Here is an 11,465-nt window from a genome sequence, read left to right as displayed (position 1 = left end):
TTTCAGACACAGAGATGCATGAATGCTAAATGTGATACAGTCCGAGGGAATGAGTCATAAAGTAATCTCACAACTAACAACGGGACATTTCCAAACGACTCTTTCAAACATGCTGCAGCCTTACTGCACCACCACTTTCCAGACAATGCTGAAAAGAGAGAAAGAAAGAACATAATAAGAATTGGCCGTAAAAAGTGAATTTCACCAATCACAGTCTCGATTAGATTACTTTTCCCTTCTGATGTTTCCAGGACGGAAATGAAGGAAATGTGAGAAATTCAATAAGGTAGGACATCGAAATTCATTGGAACGATTTTCCCATTAGCTTGAAACTCAAATAACAACGAGTAGAGTCACCGTAGGACTTCGTTTCACAACAGCGATGAAATAACAGTCTCCATTCGGTTCCAGTAAAGGCTCAACCTGCCTGGGACGGCACAACTGTTTGCGATTCTCCGCGCGGGAGTCGAACACCATCATGACAGTAGAGACATTTTGGAATATTTGGCAGTATCCCACGCCACAGTTAATTCCCTGCGAAGCAAACCCATTTTACTTTTGTTTTCAACATCAATATACAGTGGACACCAAAACAGCATTTTAACAAGCTGCAGCATTGGAGTTGATCAGCAGAAATGGCAGTGGTGGGTTTCGAACCCGCGCCCCTTTCGAGACTGGAACCTGGATCCAGCGCCTTAGACCGCTCGGCCACACTACCAGCTGGCGTCGCCGCCTCATTTTCTTATATTTCCAATTGTGCTCCTGCATAACAACAGATGTAAAGTCACATGAAAAGGGTTCCATGATTCCTCTCGGACTCGCACAGCTGCTGGGATGTGCCCGGCAACAATGTCAATTTCGCAGCAGATATTGATAGCCCATCAATCCAGGCAAAAATCAATGGTAAGCTCAGTCTATCTTCTCAGACTCTTTTCAGCTACAAATGTATCTGTGAGTGCGTGAGAATATGGGTTCGCTTATGATTTGGTCAAATAACCATGAGCTGCTTGACATTACTGGAATTTCCATTCTTGCTTTGCTAAATGATTTCACCCATTGCTCGAAACAGGACGACTTTCACGTTTACACGGAACACGAAACACACCGGACTACAGGGAAAATGCACAAACCTGAGCAGGCCGTGTTCCGCATCATACCGTGCAGCATAGTTTCAGTCAATGTGTCTGTGGTTTTTTTTCAGAATAGGAGTCCCAAAGAATGTTCTCCACCCTAAAACCGGAGGTAGCATTACAATCCGAGAACGACAGATCACATTGAGAGAATGCTCTGACCTCGGAGCCAGTTCGAGATGCCACTTTCCTTGCCTTTTACCTTAACCGTGCAATTTGCTACTGAGACGTTCGCTCCTGGACGTGAGCCACATGGATACCAACTGAATTGGAAACCTGTGTGGGAATCGAGGAGAAGCGACTCAATAAATTTTGCTAAATTCCGTGGTGCTTTTTAGAAATGCAGTTTCTGTTCACCTCAATCTAAAAGCCAGTTTCTGAACATAGTAACAGAAGTCAAAAGGTAATTACCTCACCCCACCCCCACTCCAGAAGAAGGTGCTAACTGCCCTTGAGTGCTTTTTGTTCTCGATGTGAAGAGCTTTCACGCCTGAGTCACCTTCACGTCTCTGGTTGCTGAGTGAATCACAAAGAAAGAATTTCACCAGAGCTGCAACTGCCTCACTTCCCCACTCGCACTCCCCGTTTACATTTTCCTGCTCGTCAGTGATTTAAAGAAAACCAAATGGATGCGATGTCATTCTGTAGCCTCTCTGTTGATTTCTCCGTTTCAGTTCCAACATGACTTAGATCTCGGGGCGGACCTTCATAATAGCGACGCTCTGAATGCGCAAGTAGAAAGGTTCCTCTGAGAGTGCAATTTCTTTCATTGCTGTTGCTGATTGAATGAGCCACTAACGTGCGAATTGCTCCAAAACATGATTCAGGATATCTGGTGCCAATTCTCGCACGTTGAATAACGATTGATAGCTTCCAAATGAGGTCTTTCTGAGACGACCTTAGGATACATTTGACAGACAGACAAGTTCAGGAATTCGTGGTGCGCTGTGACACCAGAGCATCTGCTTCTTTCCTGTCTTTGAAGCGAGCCGCCTGCACAAGGAAGGCAAATGCGGTACTGCTTTTCGTGGAAGGATCAGAAGGCGGTAACTACACTCTCCAACAGAATGGCATGTGATCAGAACCAGGTTGGAGAAAAACTTAACAACGCTTTGCACTGTAATTAAATGGAATGGCATTACATTTCACGACGAGAACAGATTTGTTGAAGCAAATTCAAAGGCAGGTTTGCAGATGGGAAAGATGCAAGAAAGCTCAGCTCTTGTCCATGTAAAAGGCTGCAGTTGAAGAACAAAACAGTTTCTGCCCAGTTTCCAACTGGGGACCTTTCGCGTGTTAGGCGAACGTGATGACCACTACACTACAGAAACGAGCCACAGCCGCCTGTTCTGCGGCTCTGTGGCGTCCAGCACTGAAAGTTGAATCCGTTCTCTGTTTCACCTTTCTGTTTCCGATAGCTCGTTATTGTCCAGCGTAATCGACATCTTGAAAACGTAAAAAAGACACTTTAAATTGATGACAAGATATAGACAAAGATGTCGTCGATGTTTGTACCGTGGGGCGAGATGGAATAGGCTGGTGGAATAAACTTTCCCTGCAGCGTAACAGCTGCGACATGACCTTATGGAAGGGTGGTAAACTGAGTATTTACGTGTTTTACCCAAGTTGGTGTGAGTTGAAAACTCGACAGCATAGCTTTAAGGTGAGTGGGTTGAAAGTGACAAAGGACCTGAGGCACATTTCCCACAAAGAAGGTTGTGCGTGTTTGGAATGATCTACCAGAGGATGTGGAGGAGGCTATTACACTCAGAAAATTGCAAAGGTAATCGGGTGAGTTTCTGGATAGGATGCGTTTAGAGGGATTGGAGCCAAATGCTGGGGAACGAGACTTGTTTAATTTTGGCTATGTGGTGAGCATGTATTTTACCGAAGTATTTTTTTCCAGGTGAACCCCAATAACGTCATGTTGCTTCCACCGGCTTTAAAGGATTAATTTTCAGCGGAGTTTGCCATCGCAGTCTGTGGCACAATCATTTAGTCTGTTCGACTGCTCACGGGAAAGGTAGTATTGTGAAACACTGTAGAAACGACCGACTTCCTTACTTTAGCTCCGACTGACCATACTCTGTGAAATTTTCCCAGATCCTCAGCTGAGGATTTTGGCTGCTGGAAGTTACCTCAGAAACACTGTTAAATCGAAATGTATTGAGCGAATCGCAAAACAGAAAGCATTTAACACGGAACACAAACAAAACTGGCATACCTCACGCATTTTCAGACACAGAGATGCATGAATGCTAAATGTGATACAGTCCGAGGGAATGAGTCATAAAGTAATCTCACAACTAACAACGGGACATTTCCAAACGACTCTTTCAAACATGCTGCAGCCTTACTGCACCACCACTTTCCAGACAATGCTGAAAAGAGAGAAAGAAAGAACATAATAAGAATTGGCCGTAAAAAGTGAATTTCACCAATCACAGTCTCGATTAGATTACTTTTCCCTTCTGATGTTTCCAGGACGGAAATGAAGGAAATGTGAGAAATTCAATAAGGTAGGACATCGAAATTCATTGGAACGATTTTCCCATTAGCTTGAAACTCAAATAACAACGAGTAGAGTCACCGTAGGACTTCGTTTCACAACAGCGATGAAATAACAGTCTCCATTCGGTTCCAGTAAAGGCTCAACCTGCCTGGGACGGCACAACTGTTTGCGATTCTCCGCGCGGGAGTCGAACACCATCATGACAGTAGAGACATTTTGGAATATTTGGCAGTATCCCACGCCACAGTTAATTCCCTGCGAAGCAAACCCATTTTACTTTTGTTTTCAACATCAATATACAGTGGACACCAAAACAGCATTTTAACAAGCTGCAGCATTGGAGTTGATCAGCAGAAATGGCAGTGGTGGGTTTCGAACCCGCGCCCCTTTCGAGACTGGAACCTGGATCCAGCGCCTTAGACCGCTCGGCCACACTACCAGCTGGCGTCGCCGCCTCATTTTCTTATATTTCCAATTGTGCTCCTGCATAACAACAGATGTAAAGTCACATGAAAAGGGTTCCATGATTCCTCTCGGACTCGCACAGCTGCTGGGATGTGCCCGGCAACAATGTCAATTTCGCAGCAGATATTGATAGCCCATCAATCCAGGCAAAAATCAATGGTAAGCTCAGTCTATCTTCTCAGACTCTTTTCAGCTACAAATGTATCTGTGAGTGCGTGAGAATATGGGTTCGCTTATGATTTGGTCAAATAACCATGAGCTGCTTGACATTACTGGAATTTCCATTCTTGCTTTGCTAAATGATTTCACCCATTGCTCGAAACAGGACGACTTTCACGTTTACACGGAACACGAAACACACCGGACTACAGGGAAAATGCACAAACCTGAGCAGGCCGTGTTCCGCATCATACCGTGCAGCATAGTTTCAGTCAATGTGTCTGTGGTTTTTTTTCAGAATAGGAGTCCCAAAGAATGTTCTCCACCCTAAAACCGGAGGTAGCATTACAATCCGAGAACGACAGATCACATTGAGAGAATGCTCTGACCTCGGAGCCAGTTCGAGATGCCACTTTCCTTGCCTTTTACCTTAACCGTGCAATTTGCTACTGAGACGTTCGCTCCTGGACGTGAGCCACATGGATACCAACTGAATTGGAAACCTGTGTGGGAATCGAGGAGAAGCGACTCAATAAATTTTGCTAAATTCCGTGGTGCTTTTTAGAAATGCAGTTTCTGTTCACCTCAATCTAAAAGCCAGTTTCTGAACATAGTAACAGAAGTCAAAAGGTAATTACCTCACCCCACCCCCACTCCAGAAGAAGGTGCTAACTGCCCTTGAGTGCTTTTTGTTCTCGATGTGAAGAGCTTTCACGCCTGAGTCACCTTCACGTCTCTGGTTGCTGAGTGAATCACAAAGAAAGAATTTCACCAGAGCTGCAACTGCCTCACTTCCCCACTCGCACTCCCCGTTTACATTTTCCTGCTCGTCAGTGATTTAAAGAAAACCAAATGGATGCGATGTCATTCTGTAGCCTCTCTGTTGATTTCTCCGTTTCAGTTCCAACATGACTTAGATCTCGGGGCGGACCTTCATAATAGCGACGCTCTGAATGCGCAAGTAGAAAGGTTCCTCTGAGAGTGCAATTTCTTTCATTGCTGTTGCTGATTGAATGAGCCACTAACGTGCGAATTGCTCCAAAACATGATTCAGGATATCTGGTGCCAATTCTCGCACGTTGAATAACGATTGATAGCTTCCAAATGAGGTCTTTCTGAGACGACCTTGGGATACATTTGACAGACAGACAAGTTCAGGAATTCGTGGTGCGCTGTGACACCAGAGCATCTGCTTCTTTCCTGTCTTTGAAGCGAGCCGCCTGCGCAAGGAAGGCAAATGCGGTACTGCTTTTCGTGGAAGGATCAGAAGGCGGTAACTACACTCTCCAACAGAATGGCATGTGATCAGAACCAGGTTGGAGAAAAACTTAACAACGCTTTGCACTGTAATTAAATGGAATGGCATTACATTTCACGACGAGAACAGATTTGTTGAAGCAAATTCGAAGGCAGGTTTGCAGATGGGAAAGATGCAAGAAAGCTCAGCTCTTGTCCATGTAAAAGGCTGCAGTTGAAGAACAAAACAGTTTCTGCCCAGTTTCCAACTGGGGACCTTTCGCATGTTAGGCGAACGTGATGACCACTACACTACAGAAACGAGCCACAGCCGCCTGTTCTGCGGCCCTGTGGCGTCCAGCACTGAAAGTTGAATCCGTTCTCTGTTTCACCTTTCTGTTTCCGATAGCTCGTTATTGTCCAGCGTAATCGACATCTTGAAAACGTAAAAAAGACACTTTAAATTGATGACAAGATATAGACAAAGATGTCGTCGATGTTTGTACCGTGGGGCGAGATGGAATAGGCTGGTGGAATAAACTTTCCCTGCAGCGTAACAGCTGCGACATGACCTTATGGAAGGGTGGTAAACTGAGTATTTACGTGTTTTACCCAAGTTGGTGTGAGTTGAAAACTCGACAGCATAGCTTTAAGGTGAGTGGGTTGAAAGTGACAAAGGACCTGAGGCACATTTCCCACAAAGAAGGTTGTGCGTGTTTGGAATGATCTACCAGAGGATGTGGAGGAGGCTATTACACTCAGAAAATTGCAAAGGTAATCGGGTGAGTTTCTGGATAGGATGCGTTTAGAGGGATTGGAGCCAAATGCTGGGGAACGAGGCTTGTTTAATTTTGGCTATGTGGTGAGCATGTATTTTACCGAAGTATTTTTTTCCAGGTGTACCCCAATAACGTCATGTTGCTTCCACCGGCTTTAAAGGATTAATTTTCAGCGGAGTTTGCCATCGCAGTCTGTGGCACAATCATTTAGTCTGTTCGACTGCTCACGGGAAAGGTAGTATTGTGAAACACTGTAGAAACGACCGACTTCCTTACTTTAGCTCCGACTGACCATACTCTGTGAAATTTTCCCAGATCCTCAGCTGAGGATTTTGGCTGCTGGAAGTTACCTCAGAAACACTGTTAAATCGAAATGTATTGAGCGAATCGCAAAACAGAAAGCATTTAACACGGAACACAAACAAAACTGGCATACCTCACGCATTTTCAGACACAGAGATGCATGAATGCTAAATGTGATACAGTCCGAGGGAATGAGTCATAAAGTAATCTCACAACTAACAACGGGACATTTCCAAACGACTCTTTCAAACATGCTGCAGCCTTACTGCACCACCACTTTCCAGACAATGCTGAAAAGAGAGAAAGAAAGAACATAATAAGAATTGGCCGTAAAAAGTGAATTTCACCAATCACAGTCTCGATTAGATTACTTTTCCCTTCTGATGTTTCCAGGACGGAAATGAAGGAAATGTGAGAAATTCAATAAGGTAGGACATCGAAATTCATTGGAACGATTTTCCCATTAGCTTGAAACTCAAATAACAACGAGTAGAGTCACCGTAGGACTTCGTTTCACAACAGCGATGAAATAACAGTCTCCATTCGGTTCCAATAAAGGCTCAACCTGCCTGGGACGGCACAACTGTTTGCGATTCTCCGCGCGGGAGTCGAACACCATCATGACAGTAGAGACATTTTGGAATATTTGGCAGTATCCCACGCCACAGTTAATTCCCTGCGAAGCAAACCCATTTTACTTTTGTTTTCAACATCAATATACAGTGGACACCAAAACAGCATTTTAACAAGCTGCAGCATTGGAGTTGATCAGCAGAAATGGCAGTGGTGGGTTTCGAACCCGCGCCCCTTTCGAGACTGGAACCTGGATCCAGCGCCTTAGACCGCTCGGCCACACTACCAGCTGGCGTCGCCGCCTCATTTTCTTATATTTCCAATTGTGCTCCTGCATAACAACAGATGCAAAGTCACATGAAAACGGTTCCATGATTCCTCTCGGACTCGCACAGCTGCTGGGATGTGCCCGGCAACAATGTCAATTTCGCAGCAGATATTGATAGCCCATCAATCCAGGCAAAAATCAATGGTAAGCTCAGTCTATCTTCTCAGACTCTTTTCAGCTACAAATGTATCTGTGAGTGCGTGAGAATATGGGTTCGCTTATGATTTGGTCAAATAACCATGAGCTGCTTGACATTACTGGAATTTCCATTCTTGCTTTGCTAAATGATTTCACCCATTGCTCGAAACAGGACGACTTTCACGTTTACACGGAACACGAAACACACCGGACTACAGGGAAAATGCACAAACCTGAGCAGGCCGTGTTCCGCATCATACCGTGCAGCATAGTTTCAGTCAATGTGTCTGTGGTTTTTTTTCAGAATAGGAGTCCCAAAGAATGTTCTCCACCCTAAAACCGGAGGTAGCATTACAATCCGAGAACGACAGATCACATTGAGAGAATGCTCTGACCTCGGAGCCAGTTCGAGATGCCACTTTCCTTGCCTTTTACCTGAACCGTGCAATTTGCTACTGAGACGTTCGCTCCTGGACATGAGCCACATGGATACCAACTGAATTGGAAACCTGTGTGGGAATCGAGGAGAAGCGACTCAATAAATTTTGCTAAATTCCGTGGTGCTTTTTAGAAATGCAGTTTCTGTTCACCTCAATCTAAAAGCCAGTTTCTGAACATAGTAACAGAAGTCAAAAGGTAATTACCTCACCCCACCCCCACTCCAGAAGAAGGTGCTAACTGCCCTTGAGTGCTTTTTGTTCTCGATGTGAAGAGCTTTCACGCCTGAGTCACCTTCACGTCTCTGGTTGCTGAGTGAATCACAAAGAAAGAATTTCACCAGAGCTGCAACTGCCTCACTTCCCCACTCGCACTCCCCGTTTACATTTTCCTGCTCGTCAGTGATTTAAAGAAAACCAAATGGATGCGATGTCATTCTGTAGCCTCTCTGTTGATTTCTCCGTTTCAGTTCCAACATGACTTAGATCTCGGGGCGGATCTTCATAATAGCGACGCTCTGAATGCGCAAGTAGAAAGGTTCCTCTGAGAGTGCAATTTCTTTCATTGCTGTTGCTGATTGAATGAGCCACTAACGTGCGAATTGCTCCAAAACATGATTTAGGATATCTGGTGCCAATTCTCGCACGTTGAATAACGATTGATAGCTTCCAAATGAGGTCTTTCTGAGACGACCTTGGGATACATTTGACAGACAGACAAGTTCAGGAATTCGTGGTGCGCTGTGACACCAGAGCATCTGCTTCTTTCCTGTCTTTGAAGCGAGCCGCCTGCGCAAGGAAGGCAAATGCGGTACTGCTTTTCGTGGAAGGATCAGAAGGCGGTAACTACACTCTCCAACAGAATGGCATGTGATCAGAACCAGGTTGGAGAAAAACTTAACAACGCTTTGCACTGTAATTAAATGGAATGGCATTACATTTCACGACGAGAACAGATTTGTTGAAGCAAATTCGAAGGCAGGTTTGCAGATGGGAAAGATGCAAGAAAGCTCAGCTCTTGTCCATGTAAAAGGCTGCAGTTGAAGAACAAAACAGTTTCTGCCCAGTTTCGAACTGGGGACCTTTCGCGTGTTAGGCGAACGTGATGACCACTACACTACAGAAACGAGCCACAGCCGCCTGTTCTGCGGCCCTGTGGCGTCCAGCACTGAAAGTTGAATCCGTTCTCTGTTTCACCTTTCTGTTTCCGATAGCTCGTTATTGTCCAGCGTAATCGACATCTTGAAAACGTAAAAAAGACACTTTAAATTGATGACAAGATATAGACAAAGATGTCGTCGATGTTTGTACCGTGGGGCGAGATGGAATAGGCTGGTGGAATAAACTTTCCCTGCAGCGTAACAGCTGCGACATGACCTTATGGAAGGGTGGTAAACTGAGTATTTACGTGTTTTACCCAAGTTGGTGTGAGTTGAAAACTCGACAGCATAGCTTTAAGGTGAGTGGGTTGAAAGTGACAAAGGACCTGAGGCACATTTCCCACAAAGAAGGTTGTGCGTGTTTGGAATGATCTACCAGAGGATGTGGAGGAGGCTATTACACTCAGAAAATTGCAAAGGTAATCGGGTGAGTTTCTGGATAGGATGCGTTTAGAGGGATTGGAGCCAAATGCTGGGGAACGAGACTTGTTTAATTTTGGCTATGTGGTGAGCATGTATTTTACCGAAGTATTTTTTTCCAGGTGTACCCCAATAACGTCATGTTGCTTCCACCGGCTTTAAAGGATTAATTTTCAGCGGTGTTTGCCATCGCAGTCTGTGGCACAATCATTTAGTCTGTTCGACTGCTCACGGGAAAGGTAGTATTGTGAAACACTGTAGAAACGACCGACTTCCTTACTTTAGCTCCGACTGACCATACTCTGTGAAATTTTCCCAGATCCTCAGCTGAGGATTTTGGCTGCTGGAAGTTACCTCAGAAACACTGTTAAATCGAAATGTATTGAGCGAATCGCAAAACAGAAAGCATTTAACACGGAACACAAACAAAACTGGCATACCTCACGCATTTTCAGACAGAGATGCATGAATGCTAAATGTGATACAGTCCGAGGGAATGAGTCATAAAGTAATCTCACAACTAACAACGGGACATTTCCAAACGACTCTTTCAAACATGCTGCAGCCTTACTGCACCACCACTTTCCAGACAATGCTGAAAAGAGAGAAAGAAAGAACATAATAAGAATTGGCCGTAAAAAGTGAATTTCACCAATCACAGTCTCGATTAGATTACCTTTCCCTTCTGATGTTTCCAGGACGGAAATGAAGGAAATGTGAGAAATTCAATAAGGTAGGACATCGAAATTCATTGGAACGATTTTCCCATTAGCTTGAAACTCAAATAACAACGAGTAGAGTCACCGTAGGACTTCGTTTCACAACAGCGATGAAATAACAGTCTCCATTCGGTTCCAGTAAAGGCTCAACCTGCCTGGGACGGGTTTGCGATTCTCCGCGCGGGAGTCGAACACCATCATGACAGTAGAGACATTTTGGAATATTTGGCAGTATCCCACACCACAGTTAATTCCCTGCGAAGCAAACCCATTTTACTTTTGTTTTCAACATCAATATACAGTGGACACCAAAACAGCATTTTAACAAGCTGCAGCATTGGAGTTGATCAGCAGAAATGGCAGTGGTGGGTTTCGAACCCGCGCCCCTTTCGAGACTGGAACCTGGATCCAGCGCCTTAGACCGCTCGGCCACACTACCAGCCGGCGGCGCCGCCTCATTTTCTTATATTTCCAATTGTGCTCCTGCATAACAACAGATGGAAAGTCACATGAAAACGGTTCCATGATTCCTCTCGGACTCGCACAGCTGCTGGGATGTGCCCGGCAACAATGTCATTTTCGCAGCAGATATTGATAGCCCATCAATCCAGGCAAAAATCAATGGTAAGCTCAGTCTATCTTCTCAGACTCTTTTCAGCTACAAATGTATCTGTGAGTGCGTGAGAATATGGGTTCGCTTATGATTTGGTCAAATAACCATGAGCTGCTTGACATTACTGGAATTTCCATTCTTGCTTTGCTAAATGATTTCACCCATTGCTCGAAACAGGACGACTTTCACGTTTACACGGAACACGAAACACACCGGACTACAGGGAAAATGCACAAACCTGAGCAGGCCGTGTTCCGCATCATACCGTGCAGCATAGTTTCAGTCAATGTGTCTGTGGTTTTTTTTCAGAATAGGAGTCCCAAAGAATGTTCTCCACCCTAAAACCGGAGGTAGCATTACAATCCGAGAACGACAGATCACATTGAGAGAATGCTCTGACCTCGGAGCCAGTTCGAGATGCCACTTTCCTTGCCTTTTACCTGAACCGTGCAATTTGCTACTGAGACGTTCGCTCCTGGACATGAGCCACATG

The 11,465-nt window shown here is 44.8% G+C and overlaps 1 non-coding gene across 1 annotated transcript; it reads right to left on the bottom strand.

Annotated features, from left to right (window-relative positions):
• Positions 1-9,114: 9,114 nt before the first annotated feature.
• Positions 9,115-9,187, bottom strand: trnav-aac (transfer RNA valine (anticodon AAC)). The gene has a single exon. It is a non-coding gene; the product is annotated as a tRNA-Val (tRNA).
• Positions 9,188-11,465: the final 2,278 nt, after the last annotated feature.

This window comes from Chiloscyllium plagiosum, unplaced genomic scaffold (genome assembly GCF_037043375.1).
Source record: "Chiloscyllium plagiosum isolate Xiang-an unplaced genomic scaffold, Cpla_swu_hap1 HiC_scaffold_8, whole genome shotgun sequence".
Lineage (NCBI taxonomy): Eukaryota > Metazoa > Chordata > Chondrichthyes > Orectolobiformes > Hemiscylliidae > Chiloscyllium > Chiloscyllium plagiosum.
The sequence above is the reverse complement of the archived record's forward strand: the minus strand, read 5'-3'. Positions and strand labels throughout refer to the sequence as shown.